The 15,436-nt window shown below is 47.0% G+C and overlaps 1 long non-coding RNA gene and 1 pseudogene across 1 annotated transcript; one reads left to right on the top strand and one right to left on the bottom strand.

The window, feature by feature from the left end:
* The first annotated feature begins 376 nt into the window (after nucleotides 1-376).
* Nucleotides 377-1,879, top strand: LOC146754580 (uncharacterized). The gene is made up of 3 exons (XR_014938958.1): nucleotides 377-485; nucleotides 1,200-1,296; nucleotides 1,807-1,879. It is a non-coding gene; the product is annotated as an uncharacterized LOC146754580 (long non-coding RNA).
* A 12,576-nt stretch (nucleotides 1,880-14,455) lies between these two features.
* On the bottom strand, nucleotides 14,456-15,151 carry LOC146754579 (protein MANBAL-like; annotated as a pseudogene).
* Nucleotides 15,152-15,436: the final 285 nt, after the last annotated feature.

Below are 15,436 nucleotides of genomic sequence, written 5' to 3'. Positions count from 1 at the left end.
ATAAGAACCAAATATCAGCAGATGGTCAAATTACAGAGTGGAGCAGGTTTTAGCTGCTTTTGGTCTCTGCAAATTATACTCTACAGCAGAACATCGTATTTCTAGCACAGAATGGTACAGTTAGGCAATGAGAAAGTATGGTTTATGTGTCTAAATACATTCATTTTCATGACTGGGGTATCTCCTTTGTTGCCACTCTACATTTTCTTTGTGAACGGATGTTATTTGCTGTGGAAGTTTAAGAGTTTAATATTAAAACCAAGCGTACTGTGATTGCGGGTCTTTGAAGTACAGTAGTATTTAAGTACAATAGTCTTGCTGTAGAAGCAAAGTAGTAGCTTGTAGTTTCCATGTTCATGATCCTTTTTCTTCCCTAAAGGTGCTCCCATGTGGAATGCAAGAAATTGATCTGAATGACTGGCAGAGGCAATACCATCTACCAGCATGATACCAGAACCAGCAGAAAGATACTGTGGATCTGGCAGGTTTGTAGACTTCTTTTTTCCTCACAAGAACACAGCTACAGCTTAGTGAGCAACAGTCAGAATTACTCAACAGATAAGTAGCATGTAAATGTAAATGATAACTGCTAATCCAGCTGTCCTAGGGGTGATGGGGAAGTGATCACATAAATATTAAACTTTACATCAGTGTTAATTATTATCACACACAGAATCACACAGAATCACCCGGGTTGGAAGGGACCTCAAGGATCATGTAGTTCCAACCCCCCTGCCTAGCAGGGCCACCAAACATATGCCTTTACTAGATCAGGTTGCCCAGGGCCCCGTCCAACCTGGTCTTGAACACCTCCAAGGACGGGGCATCCACAACCTCACTGGGCAGCCTGTTCCAGGACCTAACCACTCATCTAGTAAAGAACTTTCCCCTAACATCCAACCTAAATCTTCCCTCTTTCAACTTAAAACCATTTCCCCTAGTCCTGCTATTATCAGCCCTTTCGAAGAGTTTACTCCCCTCCTGGGAGTAAGTTCCCTTCAGATACTGAAAGGCTGCAATGAGGTCACCCCGCAACCTTCTCTTCTCCAGGCTGAACAAACCCAACTCCCTCAGCCTGTCCTCATAGGGGAGGTGCTCCAGCCCCCTGATCATCTTTGTGGCCCTCCTCTGGACCCTTTCCAAAATCTCCATATCTTTTTTGTACTGAGGGCTCCACACCTGGACACATTATCTTTCAGTTTGTGAAAGAAATAGATAACAAGAAGAGAATGAGACTTCTACAGTTCGTTACTGGAACGTGCAGATTACCAGTGGGAGGATTTGCTGACCTCATGGGTAACGAGCCCTCTTTAATGCATTTTATGCTCATGTTATTTCCTTTTTTCTTAATAAGGACCAAACTGTGTTTTTAAGTGTATTTTTTAATGAATATATGTGGAATCTTTTCTGAGTCTTGCATATTGGTAGAGCTGTGACAGAAAAATGAATGGAGGGAATGTGAACACGCCTTGCATCAGTGACTTGATCCATGGTTTGGACGTGGTCCTGGCAGGGCAGCCTGCTCTGGGTATCCCTGCTTGCTCAGAGTGGAAGGACTAGGTAAACTCCAGAGATTCTTTCCAGTACCAAACCAACAATGTGATTCAGTGGATGAGTTTCTTTGAAAACCGCTTCATATTTATGCATTTCACTACGTGGATTTCTTCAGAGGGATGTAGTGAGAGACAAATGTCTTTGTGCTCTGCAAGTAGTTATAGTCTTGTTTTCACGCGCTGTTGTCATGTATTACCTACTGGTATACACGGGCAGTTCGACCTAAGAATTCATTGTTTGATTTTTGTACAGGGAGCAACAGACCCCAAAAATTTTGCATTGAGAAAGTTGGAAAGGAAAACTGGTTACCTGGAATTCACACCTGGTAAGTACGAAGTATCAAACTCTGCTGTGGTTCTGTTCTTATGGATGGAAATCTACTTTGAGATTTTAGGAAGTGGGTGTGTTATGGAAGTGTCTGAGACTGTGTGAAAGCAAAACACTGGGTTATGGCAGTAAGCTCTGCTGACTAATAGTTGAACTTCTGAAAAGCAGTTTTGTTGTGGAGCTGATTCCATTGTAAACGCCATGGATTTGCACACCACTAAAAACGTAAAGCTACTTTTAGTACTTAAGGTTGTCCTTTTTTTAAAGAGTTTGGGATTGATCTTTCATTATCACCACGCTCGATCTTGGCAATGAAAATAAATAGCCACGCTCATGCTTCCTCTTGGCTGGAGAAAATGTAGCTTCTGCTCAGTTTCTCAGTTATGCTGGTGCTTTGTGAAGATGCTCAGATATTAATTTTCAGATACAGAAGAGAGATTAGCTGAGACTTGTTGCTAAATACATTGCCAGTTCTGGAAAGTTATCGCTGCTCAGGTGCTTGTTGTGCTTTAACTCTCACTTTCATAGACAAATGAATGTCAAGATACAGGTGTTTTAGAGGGTACAAATGCAGTCTTCCTTCTGAACAGGACAGTTCATATGCCTGTGTTCCTAATGGATTTTTTGGTGGTTTAAACTGTTGTTCAGTACTTAAGGTTTCTCTTTGTTTTCAGTTTCAATCGCTTGGACCTTCCAGCCTATAAGAATTATGAGCAGCTGAAGGAAAAGCTGTTATTTGCAACTGAAGAAACAAGGTTTTTGGGCAGGAATAGCTGCGATTTGCACCTTGAAGAATGTGAACTCAGTGTGATGTTCTTCTTCGTTTCTTCTGCTTGTTGCACACTTCATAGTAAAGTAGACTTGACTTGGATTATTTAACAATAGTAGCGTGTAAGTAAATGGATGTTATCCTGAGGTTTTATCCACGTAAACTCTGGATTTCTACCGAGCACTTTCATAAACCTTCTCACTGGCGGTGAAAGCTATCCTTGCTTCACAGTTTTACTAGGAGGAAGATCTGCCTATTCCAAAACACTGGATGGGTATTTTACCGTATACAGCTCAGAAGGAGAAGAAAAAAGCCTTATGAATAATCTGTTTATGTTAATTCTGACAGTGAAACCTAGTTATCTAACATATTTACAGGAGAGATGAAATTAAACAGGATAATGCAAGATTAAGCTAAGACAACTAGTTTATGTTCTGCATAATGATTTCTGATTCACATAAGGAACCTAGACATGCCGTGGATGTATAAATATCACCCAAAAGGCTTTCAGCCCTATATTTTTAAAACACAAAGCAGTTCTAATTGAAATAGCCTTAGCCCTAGTTCTATAGGGTACGGCTGTTGAATATTGTTATGGTTGAAATGTTTAGTTCAGGAAAAAGATAAATGCTTGTATATATTTTTGCAGTCTCGGACTCCATTTCCTCCTTGTTTTCTTTCTTTAATTTAAGTGGCGTGTTTGTGTCTTTCCTGCTGTATTGGATGGGGAAAGGGGGCTGGATATCCCAAGCACCAGAACTTACTTTAATGTACTGCAAACTAAGAGTCAGATGGGAAAAGCAGTCTGTGAAACACTGCATTTGGCCAAGCAGTAAAGTAAACCTGCCAGTGTGTTCAATTGGCGACGTTCTTGAAGTCTGAAATAATGTTTACTTACACGTTTTGCTTTGTAAGCCAACAAGTCCCAGGTGCCTCTGCAAAATAGATTACTTCTGATTACTATCCCCTGCTAGTAGTTCAGGCTGGCAGTGAAGAAGTTAGTAAAAAAAGCCTGAAAGCTCTCAAAGATGATTTCAGGGGACTGGGGCGGGTAATCGAAGGAACAGGTGTGCAAGTGGTTATTGCATCTGTACCTTCAGTGGCAGGGAGGGATACTGAGTTGGGCCTAAAAACCCACCTCTTAAACAAATGGTTAAAGAGTTGGTGCAGACATAGGAGTCTTGGTTTTTTTGATCATGGGGCAATTTATTCGGCACCTGGCATGACAGCGGCAGATGGAAGCGGCCTGTCTCAAATGGGTAAGAGGGTTCTAGCTGAGGAACTGTCAGGACTTATTGACAGGTGTTTAAACTAGGTAGGATGGGGGAAGGGGACAAAACGAGGGCCGCTGGGTCTGAGGCGGCAGTTCAAGACTCAAAGCAGAGCTCGCTGGGTGCAGACAATGGAGTTAAAAGGCATGGAGAGGGGTGGGGAGATGCTGCCTCTCTCAAGTGCCTGTATACCAACGCGTGAAGCAGGGGAAATAAACAGGAAGAATTGGAGCTCTGTGTGCGGTCAAGTGGCCATGATCTCATTGCGATCACGGAGACGTGGTGGGACAGCTCGCATGACTGGAATGTTGTCATGGAGGGCTATGTGCTTTTTAGGAAAGATCGGCTGGCAAGGCGGGGTGGTGGAGTTGCTCTTTATGTGAGAGAGCAGCTAGCATGTATTGAACTCCACCTGGGCGAGAGTAATGTAGAAGTTGAGAGCTTGTGGGTGAGAATCAAGGGCCAGGCTGGCAAAGGGGACACTGTTGTGGGTGTGTACTACAGGCCTCCTGATCAGGAAGAGGAGGTTGATGAGGCCTTCCATAAGCAACTGGAAGTAGCAGCATGTTCCCAGGCACTGGTACTTATGGGGGATTTCAATTATCCAGATATTTGCTGGACGACCAACACGGCCAGGCATGCGCGGTCCAGACAATTCTTGCAGTGCATTGAAGATAACTTCCTGATGCAGGTGGTAGAGGAACCGACGTGGGGTGGGGCATTGCTGGACCTTATTCTCACCAATAAGGAAGGACTTGTTAAGGAAGTAAAAGTTGGGGGCAGCTTGGGATGTAGTGACCATGAGATGGTGGAGTTCGAGATCCTGAGTGGAGGAAGCAAAGCAAAAAGTAGGATTGCTACCCTGGACTTTAGGAGAGCCAACTTTGATCTCCTTCGGGACCTACTTGGGGCTATCCCGTGGGCCAGGGTGCTAGAAGGCAAGGGGGCCTGTGAGAGCTGGTTAGCGTTTAAAAGGCTCTTCTTCCAAGCTCAGGATCGGTGCGTCCCTGTGACTAAGAAATCGGGAAAAGGTGCAAGGAGACCTGCGTGGATGAGTAAGGAGCTCATGTGCAAGCTCCGCGGAAAGAAGAAAGTACATGATATGTGGAAGAAGGGTCTGACCACTTGGGAACAATACAAGAATGTAGTCAGGGACTGCAGAGATGCAACCAGGAAGGCCAAAGCCCACCTGGAGTTGAATCTAGCTAAGGAGATAAAGAATAATAAAAAAGGCTTTTTTAAATACGTTAACAGCAAAAGGAAGGCTAGGGAGAATGTGGGCCCCATACTAGGTGAGGGGGGCGCTCTGGTAACAGGGGATGCTGAGAAGGCGGAAATACTGAATGCCTTCTTTGCTTCTGTCTTTAGTGAAAGGGCTCTCCCTCAGGAATCCCAGACCCTGGAGGTTGATGAGAGAGTCTGGAGAATGGGAGATTTCCCTTTAGTCAGGGAAGAGGTGGCCTGTGAGTGCCTAGGAAACATTAAGGTCCATAAATCCATGGGACCTGATGGGGTGCATCCGCGGGTGCTGAGAGAGCTGGCGGAAGTCGTTGCTGAGCCGCTCTCTGTAATCTTTCAGAGGTCTTGGAGAACTGGGGAAGTGCCTGAAGACTGGAGGACGGCCAATGTCACTCCAGTCTTCAAAAAGGGCAAGAAGGAAGACCCGGGTAACTATAGGCCAGTCAGCCTCATCTCTGTCCCAGGGAAGGTGATGGAACAGCTTGTGCTGGATGCCATCTCCAGACAACTGGGTGATAAGGAGGTTATCATGAGTACTCAGCATGGGTTCACCAAGGGTAGGTCGTGCTCGACCAACCTGGTGGCCTTTTATGAAGATGTCACTAGCTGGGTGGACAGGGGGAGGGCGGTAGATGTAGTCTACCTTGATTTCAGTAAGGCTTTTGATACTGTCCCCCATGACATCCTTATAACAAAGCTGAGGAAGTATGGGATAGATGAGTGGACGGTGAAGTGGGTTGAGAATTGGCTGACTGGCAGAGTGTAGAGGGTTGTCATTGGCGGTGCGGTGTCTGGCTGGAGGCCTGTAACTAGTGGCGTCCCCCAGGGGTCTGTACTGGGTCCGGTCTTGTTCAACATCTTCATCAACGACCTTGATGAGGGGATAGTGACCACCCTCAGCAAGTTTGCTGATGACACGAAGTTGGGAGGATTGGCTGATACACCTGAAGGCTGTGCTGCCATTCAGCGAGATCTGGACAGGCTGGAGAGCTGGGCAGTAAGAAACCGGATGAGGTTTAACAAAAGCAAGTGTAGAGTCATGCACCTGAGTAGAAATAATTGCATGCACCAGTACAGGCTGGGGGAAGACCTGCTGGAGAGGAGCTCTGCTGAGAGGGACCTGGGCGTCCTGGTAGATGACAGATTAACCATGAGCCAGCAGTGTGCCTTTGTAGCCAAAAAAGCCAATGGCATACTGGGGTGTATTAAAAAGAGCGTGTCCAGCAGGTCAAAGGAGGTGATCCTCCCCCCTCTACTCTGCCCTGGTGAGGACTCATCTGTAATACTGTGTCCAGTTCTGGGCTCCCCAGTACAAAAAAGACAGGGATCTCTTGGAAAGAGTCCAGCGGAGGGCCACTAAGATGGTGAAGGGCCTGGAGCATCTCCCCTATGAGGAGAGACTTAGGGTACTGGGTCTGTTTAGCCTTGAAAAAAGAAGGCTGAGAGGGGACTTGATCCAGGTTTATAAATACCTGTGGTGTGGGAGCCATAGTGGCGAGGCTGGTCTCTTTTCAGTAGTGCGTGGGGATAAGACTAGGGGTAATGGGATGAAAGTACAGCATAGGAAGTTCCGCACAAATGTGCGGAAGAACTTCTTTACAGTGAGGGTGACGGAGCACTGGAACAGGCTGCCCAGGGAGGTGGTGGAGTCTCCTTCTCTGGAGATATTCAAGACCCGCCTGGACGCCTTCCTGTGTGACATGGTGTAGGGAGCCTGCTTTGGCAGGGGGGTTGGACTCGATGATCTCTAAAGGTCCCTTTCAACCCCTACAATTCTGTGATTCTGTGATTCTGTTAAGTCTTTTGGTTTTTCTATAGCATGTTCTGTAGAAATAAAACGTTGTTCCTATGAACCATTGGTGCACTTTGCTGTTCTTTATGTTTTGGAAACATCCCGTGGATGCTGTGGATAACCCCACAGCATCTGCTACCCCAGGTTATACTGGACTTCCAGCTGAGATGAATGACTTTACTGCTCCCAGCACTGCTTGAGCAACCTGGTCTGTGTGAATTCATACTGCATAACAAATAAATACTTGTATGTAGCTGCCAATTAATCCCAATTCTCAAGCATGAAAATAACTTCTGTTTCGATTTTTGCCTTATGAAAATGACATGAAAAACTGAATGAGATGCTGAGCTGCTGATGGACAAATTGACAAAGCCTTATTGCTCCAGGTAGCTCAGGTGTTCCTATATGAAGCTGCACAGTAAATGTGCCATGTCTTCATCTGATCAAGCAGCTGGAGCTGATATTTTAATGTGTTTCTATTCCAGAAAAAGAAAAAAAAAAAACTGAAAGAGAAAAGCCTTTTAAAATTGTCTTGTTTGCATCATTCTGACATGCTGCGCTCTGTCTGTGAATTCAGCTCTTGGTTCTGTTGGTATCTGCAGCCCCTGATTCTTGTGGTGTCTTCATTTTCTTCCAGCATCACTGTTTGTGTATATATGCTCTATTGAACAAGGACATGAACATCCAGCAGCACTGGATGGTAAAATACTGTATGAAATTCATTGTGGAAATTTCCTTGTATTGTAATTTCCAATACTCAGGTAACTGTAACAATATCTCTGTAAGTCAAATACTTTTATAAAATGACTCAAATAGATGCTCGTCCTGTTGTTATTGGTTTGGTGTTACGAAGCACAAGTGTAGAAATGAAGGATTTAACTGCTGCTGGGGGTTGCAGGTAGGCTGGGATTCTGTCGGGTGATATTTCTGCCTGCTGGGGATGTGAGCGGGCGTTGGGCCCGAGCCCCGCTTGTGTTGGTCACAGCACAGGGGCTGCGGGAAACACTGGGAGAGCAGAGTGGGGAGAGCCGGGCTGTGTGCAGGCCAGGGCATGACATGGAACCTCGGCAGCTGCGCAGCTGCTGAGCTTTTCCCCCAAGTCTTCAGACTCTCGGGTGATAACAATGTGCAGCAAAGCCAGCTGGGCACTGCTGATATATCACTGCAGGGTTAGGGGATGAAGCCCTGCAGCACCCGCATGGCACTCCCTGTAATCTGCCATCCTTATGTGCACAGCTGCTGTAGGTGTTGTTGGAGCAGCGGAGTGGCAGTGCTGTGCTGCAGGGCAGCTACACACCCAAAGGGTCTCCATAGGCTGCAGTGATGTGACCCAAGTCCCACACTCACTTTCTTTCCCATTCCCAAGAATGACATACCAGTAGCAAAATATGTTTTCCCCTTTTCCCAGTGTCCAAAGACAAAGATGAGGTGTCTTAGCAAGTGCACCAGCAATGTGTGGAGCAGAACCGCCTTGGGAGCCACTGTCACACCTGAGTCAATCTGTTCTAGGCTTCCCATGGAAATGTAGCATTTTGACTCTTTGTTAGTAAATCTTTGAGGTTGCATTTGACTTGCTGTTGCAATGTCTGCTGCTTGCTCTTCATGCAGCTAGTCCATGTATTTGTTTATGTAGTCAGTGCTAGGGTTTGATTTAGACAGCTCCGCCATCTTTTCAAGAGCTGCTCCATGGCCGGCTGTGGAGAGAGGGTGAGTGGGAGAGGACACCTGTGTCCCACAGTGGCTCCTCCAGTCAGTAAAGGTCCTGAAATTGGTCTCTTCAGCTAATAGGGAGCTTTCCTCAGCTACCATGTGTTTGGAAAGAGGAAGAGCAGTCCTAGGGCCTTCAGCTGTGAGACTCTTCACACAGACCTTGTGGAGACATCTGCAGGTGTAGTCTGGGATGGAATGGCTCCTGTTTGGCTCTTGTTACCTACGTGCGGCATGTGGTTATTGATCTTTGAAGGGAGCAACATAGGAAAGAATCCTGTTCTCATCTACTACCTAATGCTAAGTCATTCCTCCTCACGGGGAAGTGACTAAGCATTGGTCCTGGGTGCTAGGAGAGGAATGTCAGATCTGAAACCAGTGTGAATGACGGACATCCTTGTTTAACACAGGGCCACTCTGTAGTGCAGAGGTGCTTGTGAGTTCAGAAGATACCTGCTGAAGGAGAACTGCCTTGCTGTTGGACGTCATCAAGCTGCAATCTTCCCAGGCAACAGCAAAACAGGCAGGTGTGTGCTCCAGACTGTGCCACCCTTTGATTCTGTTCCTGAGGCGAGCTGCACTTTGCTCGCTGCAAATTCCAACGATATTTGTAGGAATTATTACTATGAATAACACAATGGTGGTGTTTGAGTCGCAGACAGATGCAGCAGAGCCCTTTGTTCTGATCTTTTCACTCAAGCAGCTTTTTGCCATCCCCACCTGGAGCCATTGAAGCGTGCAGCCAGGAGCTGGACTCAGTGGTCCTCGCAGGGACCATCCAGCTCAGGAATTCTATCATTTTACAATCACTGAGCTTGGCAGACTTGCAAAGAGTGTGGGTGTGACAGCAAGCAATTAGCATGGCCAGCATCAGGAACTCATGGTTATGAGCTTAGGGCTAGTTTAGGTTTGCCAAGCAGGGGGACTAATGCTGGGATCCTTCTCTCCAGCCTGGAGGCTCTCACACAGCAGCATGGTTCTGTGTTTGGCAGGTGGGTTGGACCCAGGCTGTGCAAGAATCAACTGGGCTCTGCTTCAGCTGCAGTCTGAGGGCCTTTGGCTGCAGCCAGCTGCTGTTCACACAGGGTGCAGAAAGCTCCAGAGCCACACAAGTGCCTTCAGGCTCCGAGTGAAACCCCACAAGCTGAAGGGAAGGAAGTGAACATCATCAGAGGTGGGGACTGCACAGCACTGATATGTGGTGACAGATCGAGGTGGGCGGTGAAGTTGGGAAGACCAAGAATGAAAGATGGGAAAAGCAGCTGAATTTAAAGGAAGAGATGCGAAACCAACAGGATCATCACCCTGTAATTGCCAGCCCAAACAAGGGACGTTTTGACCAGCGACTGCTCTGATCCACTTAACAAAAGACACAAAACCACTCCATAAACTTAGAAGAACTGCTCAAAGCCACACTGGTTTGCTTCCGTATCTCTTATGGGACGGCACCAGCCAAATCGTCCCTTCTGGTCTGAGGATGAGGAGGGTCAGATCCTTTCAGAGCACCAAACCTGGCAGCCAACCTCATCACCAAACAAGCAGACAGGATCCAAACGCCAGCACTCTCCATTCATCATCCCACTTCCTCGCTGCAGTCAGTCTGATGCTTCATGAGATTCAGAAGCAAACAAAATCAATACAGTCATCTTGATCCCTGCAGGAACACGCTGTGAGCAACAGAACACCTTCCTGGAAGAACTACCTCCATGAACAGAGGCAGCGACCACCTCCTCCCCTCCTACAGCCTCATTGCTTTCTCCTTAAGTATCACCACACGGAGACTCGACCCTCCCTGGCACCCAGGCACCAAAGGGCTCTTTTCATGTTCTTTACACCAGGCTGGGAAAGAATCTTGGCTTCAAAACTTCCAGAGCAGCAAGAAGGAAGTATTGGTTCTCTTCACAGACAGCCTTGGCTATTCCACTGCTGCCAGTGGGGAACATCAGCAGAGAGCATCTCTAAAGCAGAGAGAAGCATATGTATGAGAATGAAAGTAAATTAGGTCTGAGCAGGATTAATTGGGATTTAATTGAACTATGTGAACTGGAACTCGGGTCACAAGCTGCTTATTAACCTGCCTCAAGAGATCATGCAGCTTGCACTGCAGGAGCACAAGGATGCACTGTGAGCAGGACGGCGTGTGGTCAGAGAGGGAGACCTGCTTGAACAGTCAAAAATGGAAGAGAAAAACTGCTTGAGATAGATGCCTGGGAATTTGAGGACTTACCGCACAGTCTTTCTTTCCTTTCCTCTTCTGGGGAGGGAACCAAGTAACACCAGCCAGAGCTCACCCAGCTCACCTCTCCTCCTGCAGCCCAAGTGGCTGCCAGGCAGCTCCCTGCTACAGCTACACTTGCCAGGGAGCCTACAGAAATCCCCATTATCAATCGACTGAATCCCCATCTAATCCCCCGCTCCTATTAACAAACACTGCCTTTATTTTGCTACCTCCACGGGGGCTCTTGGAGCCAATATCCCTCATGAGAGGCAAATTAATTAAGACATTGCACCGTTTCCTCTTTCCAGGAAGGTGGAGGTGTTCTGGCAGACATTTTGCTGCTTCCAAGTCAAGCATGGACACACGCATGCCTGAAAGTATGAGCCAACCACCTTCACACAGATCGAAGGAGCTGAATGGCCTCCCCTAAATGGGTCACTCTCTTGAACAGGCCATGGATGTCCTTGTGTTTCTACAGAGCTCCAGCAGCTTTCATAGTAAACACACAGAAAGAGGCAGCATGACTTTTAAAAAGTTATTTTTGTTTTAATTTGAAACAAAGATTATATGTAATTGGTGTGAGATATTTTTGTCATGTTTCTTTGTCCTGAGATCTCCAAGCAACTTCGGAGTGCTTTTGTCTTGCATGCTTTGTTCTGTTCTCCTCATGCTGCCCACCTGACACATCCACCGACAGCAAGGGAGATAAGCAAACGCGGTCCTTCTCACACTGATGGTTCCAGCAAATGTGCTGTTAGGCTTCTGGTAGAGAACAGACACAGCACAGCACTGCTGCCGGACCTGGGCTCACAATGCATTTGTCAATTGAGGATGTCAGTCTGTGTATGCAAAAGGATGGCAGACTTGCAGCCCCACCACAGAACCCTTTTCTTCAAAGCCACTGTAAGCCCTGTGGCACCTAACACAGCAGGTTTTCCTCCCGTTGACTCATTCATGATCAAACAAACCAAGCAGTGAGCTGGCATCTGGAAGCTCCAGATGCCTTACAGAGACTCTGTGGCTATGACACCACCTCTCTCCAGTCCCATCTAGCCATATTTCAGGCTAACACTGGACCGTCCCTGGCCCTGAAGAGACAGACCCTGAAGGAATGCAGTGTCTCCAGCTCTTACCATATATCAAGTCCCAAATAGGTGAAGTCCTCTTTGCTGCTAATGCATTGGAAGCCCTTCCCTTCCAACTTCCTTAGTTCCTCTCCGCAGTTCATGAAAGGGAAAGCACAGCCATGCCTGAAAAACAGACCACGCAGTCCGTTGCCATTGGTACACCTCTGAGGAAGCATTCCAGGCGATTCTGCTGTCCTTTGTGCCTTCCTGCTCAAGCCCTTATCATTTCTTTTTGCTTTCCTTCTTGGATTTCTTGCTCAGCTGAGCAGCACTTGCCTTGGGTTTCTTCACCGTCTCCCAAGTCTTAGACTCAAAGCTCTCTGAGTCCTGCAAGAAGCAATTTGGAAACAGTCAGGGAGCTTTCTAACAACTGGCTGATGCCCAGCTCATTTCAGGCATTTATGTGAAAGCAAAAATACGTAAGTGCTGGGTATTTCCGCTGGAATGCATCTATATCAGGCTGAGCCTACATTTAGTAAGACTTGAACAGCACCATCCCTGCTTCCTCTGCATGTGTTTCTGGATGAGTGTGAATCCACACACAGCCTGTTACCACAGAGGTTGTTATAAGCTTAAGTGCCTAAATCAGAGTATCATCATAGTATCATAGTCTCGTGCGGGTTGGAAGGGACCTTAGAGATCATTGAGTCCAACCCCCCGGAATTCGAGCCTCCTGTGTAGCAGAGCGGCACTTCTACCACTTGCGCCACAGGGGGGGATTCGAACCCAGGGCCTCCGGTGTTGCAACGCGGCATTCCTACCACATGCGCCACCGGGGCACACAAATCAGGCTTTGTAGAAAAAAAACACCCCCATTTTAACAGCAGGACAAAAACCAACACTAAACAACAATTATTCACACCAGAAAAAGGAGAAGATATCACAGAATCACCAGCATGTATTAAACCATTGAAAAAGTATTTCTGCCAAATTTTCTTCCTTATCATGTGTGAGACAAAAGGTAAGCCTCAAAACAGCAGTCAGAATGTTACGTTCAGAGCCTTTACACCAAGACCAAAATCCAGGCAGGGCACCGAAGGCAAAGCTCTTTTCACCTGGACTAACAAGGAATCCTAAGCTATAAAGTTTGTTTCCTTCAGGCAGATGACAGATCATATTTCAGCCATGGGAAATAAAGTCTAGTTATCTGGTAAAGACACGAGGGAACAGCACCAGTCTCATTGGAGAAAGCGCACACACACAGATTGCCTATTTTCATTAAATGCATTTGAGTCTAAATATTGCTTTAGCATCTTGGGTTCTAGCAGTCAGAGCTTGCCAACTGGAAAAGGACACACAGAAAATGCCAGAGCAAGATCTGCTAGCTTCAAGCTCCCAACACAGAGCACCAGATAATAGAGGGGCAGACATGCATCTGACAGTATCCTTTAATCAAAGAGTCCTGTTCAATCATCTCTAAAGTCACTGGGCTATTATAGTTCACATCTGTGTGGTTTCCCAAGGAAAGTGAGTTGGCTGCCTTTCCAAAGGCTGTAATCAGTGCACGGGGAGCAGCGAGGCTCTGCAGAAACAGAGCAACAAGCAGCTATTACTCAGGTTTGTAGATTGGTGCTGCTGAGAAGTGAACACTGATGCCTTCTGCTGTTCGAACCAAGGTAGTCTCCAAAGCCTGAAGCCTCTAAAACAAAGAAGCTCATCTGTACCTGAACCTAAGCATCATTCCTAAGAAATGGAGAGTGTCTCTTTTATTTATTGTCATGTGAATTAATCACATGCACAGGAAATCATGGGGACAGTGCATATACGGAGAAAATAAGAAATAGAGCATATAAACAACCTAAACACAAACAAGCTTGTCAGTTCTATCACATGAATAGGACAAATGAGGGCCAGAAACCCCACACCTAACAAAGAGGTCATCATTCTCAAAGAACAAGCACTAGATATACAGTATCTACAGAAGTACAGAAGAGAGACAAGCTCAAGGCGCAGGGACACCTTTCTTCCTCCCATGCCACTTTTGTTTCTCTCAGCCCTTGGAGAACAGGGGATGCTCACAGTCCATCGCCAGCAGTTCCAGATGGGCTGAAAAGCCACCAGTTGGGAACACCAACACGGAAACGTGGGACAAGCAGCTCCATTTCCAGGGAGGGACGTGAAGCCGACCACTTCATGGCTCTGTGATTGCCAGCCCTAGCCAGGCGCGCTTTGAGCTGCTAATGAAAGAGGCAGCACCACTATTCATATGTTTGTTTTGCTTTAATTTGCAACAAAGAGATGCTAAATGCATCCAAAATACATTTCAATATGAAATCAAATAATTGGGATACTGGTAATGACTAAAGTTTCCTTAGTTCCTCTTCGCAGTCCACAAAAGGGAAAGCACGGCCATGCCTGAAAACAAGACCACGCAGTGTGTGTCCTTTGGTGCACCTCAGAGGAAGCATTCCAGGCGATTCTGCTGTCCTTTGTGCCTTCCTGCTCAAGCCCTTATCGCTTCTTTTTGCTTTCTTTCTTGGCTTTCTTGCTCAGCTGAGCAGCACTTGCCTTGGGTTTCTTCACCGTCTCTCAAGTCTGAGACTCAAAACCCCCTAAGTCCTACAAGAAGCAATTGGGAAACAGTTAGGGAGCTTTCTAACAACTGGCTGACAGCTGCTTTGAGAGCTCAAGTCACCTGACCGAGCAGCTTTGGGGGCCAGCACTGGAAATTGCCTTCCTGACCTCAGGGCACATTAGAAACTCCACCTTTGTCTAGTTCCCAAAAAACCCATGCAAACCAGAGCCTAAAGTCCTCTCTTGCAAGGCGGTCCGTGCTGGGAGGGTGGACCCTCTGCCTGGCAGCTCACAGGGCTCAGCAGCAGCTGCAGGATAGGATGAGCTGGCACCTCAAGGCTGCTGGCGTGCAGAAGGAAGGACAGAACCAAGTGTGGCACTCTCAGCAGTGCCGGGGCACACTGCCATAGGCAACAGCTACAGACAGTTCCCTCCCAGCTGACTGCCTGAGCATTCCTATTAATCTCACACAGCGCTACTTACTGCCTTTGGGGACTTGGAAACTGGCAGGATGATGGCCAGCACACACAGGAGCTGGAAAAGGGCTCCAAACAAGAGTCCATAGCGCAGCACGTTCTCCATTAGGGTGGGCTCAGGGATCTCAGGTGATGAGAAATGCAGTTCAGCAGCCATAGAGCAGACAGCTGCTGCTCCACTGCTCTCACAGAGGCTGCCTGCTGTGAGGGGGGGAAAAATGGCATCGTTAGTGTCAGGCACTGCAATGGGGTTACTTCCTGCTAGCAAACATTTCCAGGCTGACTTAGAGAGTTGCTGGGATGATATCCAGGGCCTACTGACTCGCGAACAAAGAGGGACATCAAAGTTGCATTTCAGTTGCCTTTGTCCACCTGCCTAGGAAAAGACCCCTCAGCCTTCAGTACTGCTGCACTTGCAGGTGGGGGGAAGATAAGCAAGAGA

This window comes from Coturnix japonica, chromosome W, assembly GCF_054131305.1.
Source record: "Coturnix japonica strain WE chromosome W, WE-NBRP24, whole genome shotgun sequence".
Taxonomy (NCBI): Eukaryota; Metazoa; Chordata; class Aves; order Galliformes; family Phasianidae; genus Coturnix; species Coturnix japonica.
The sequence above is the reverse complement of the archived record's forward strand: the minus strand, read 5'-3'. Positions and strand labels throughout refer to the sequence as shown.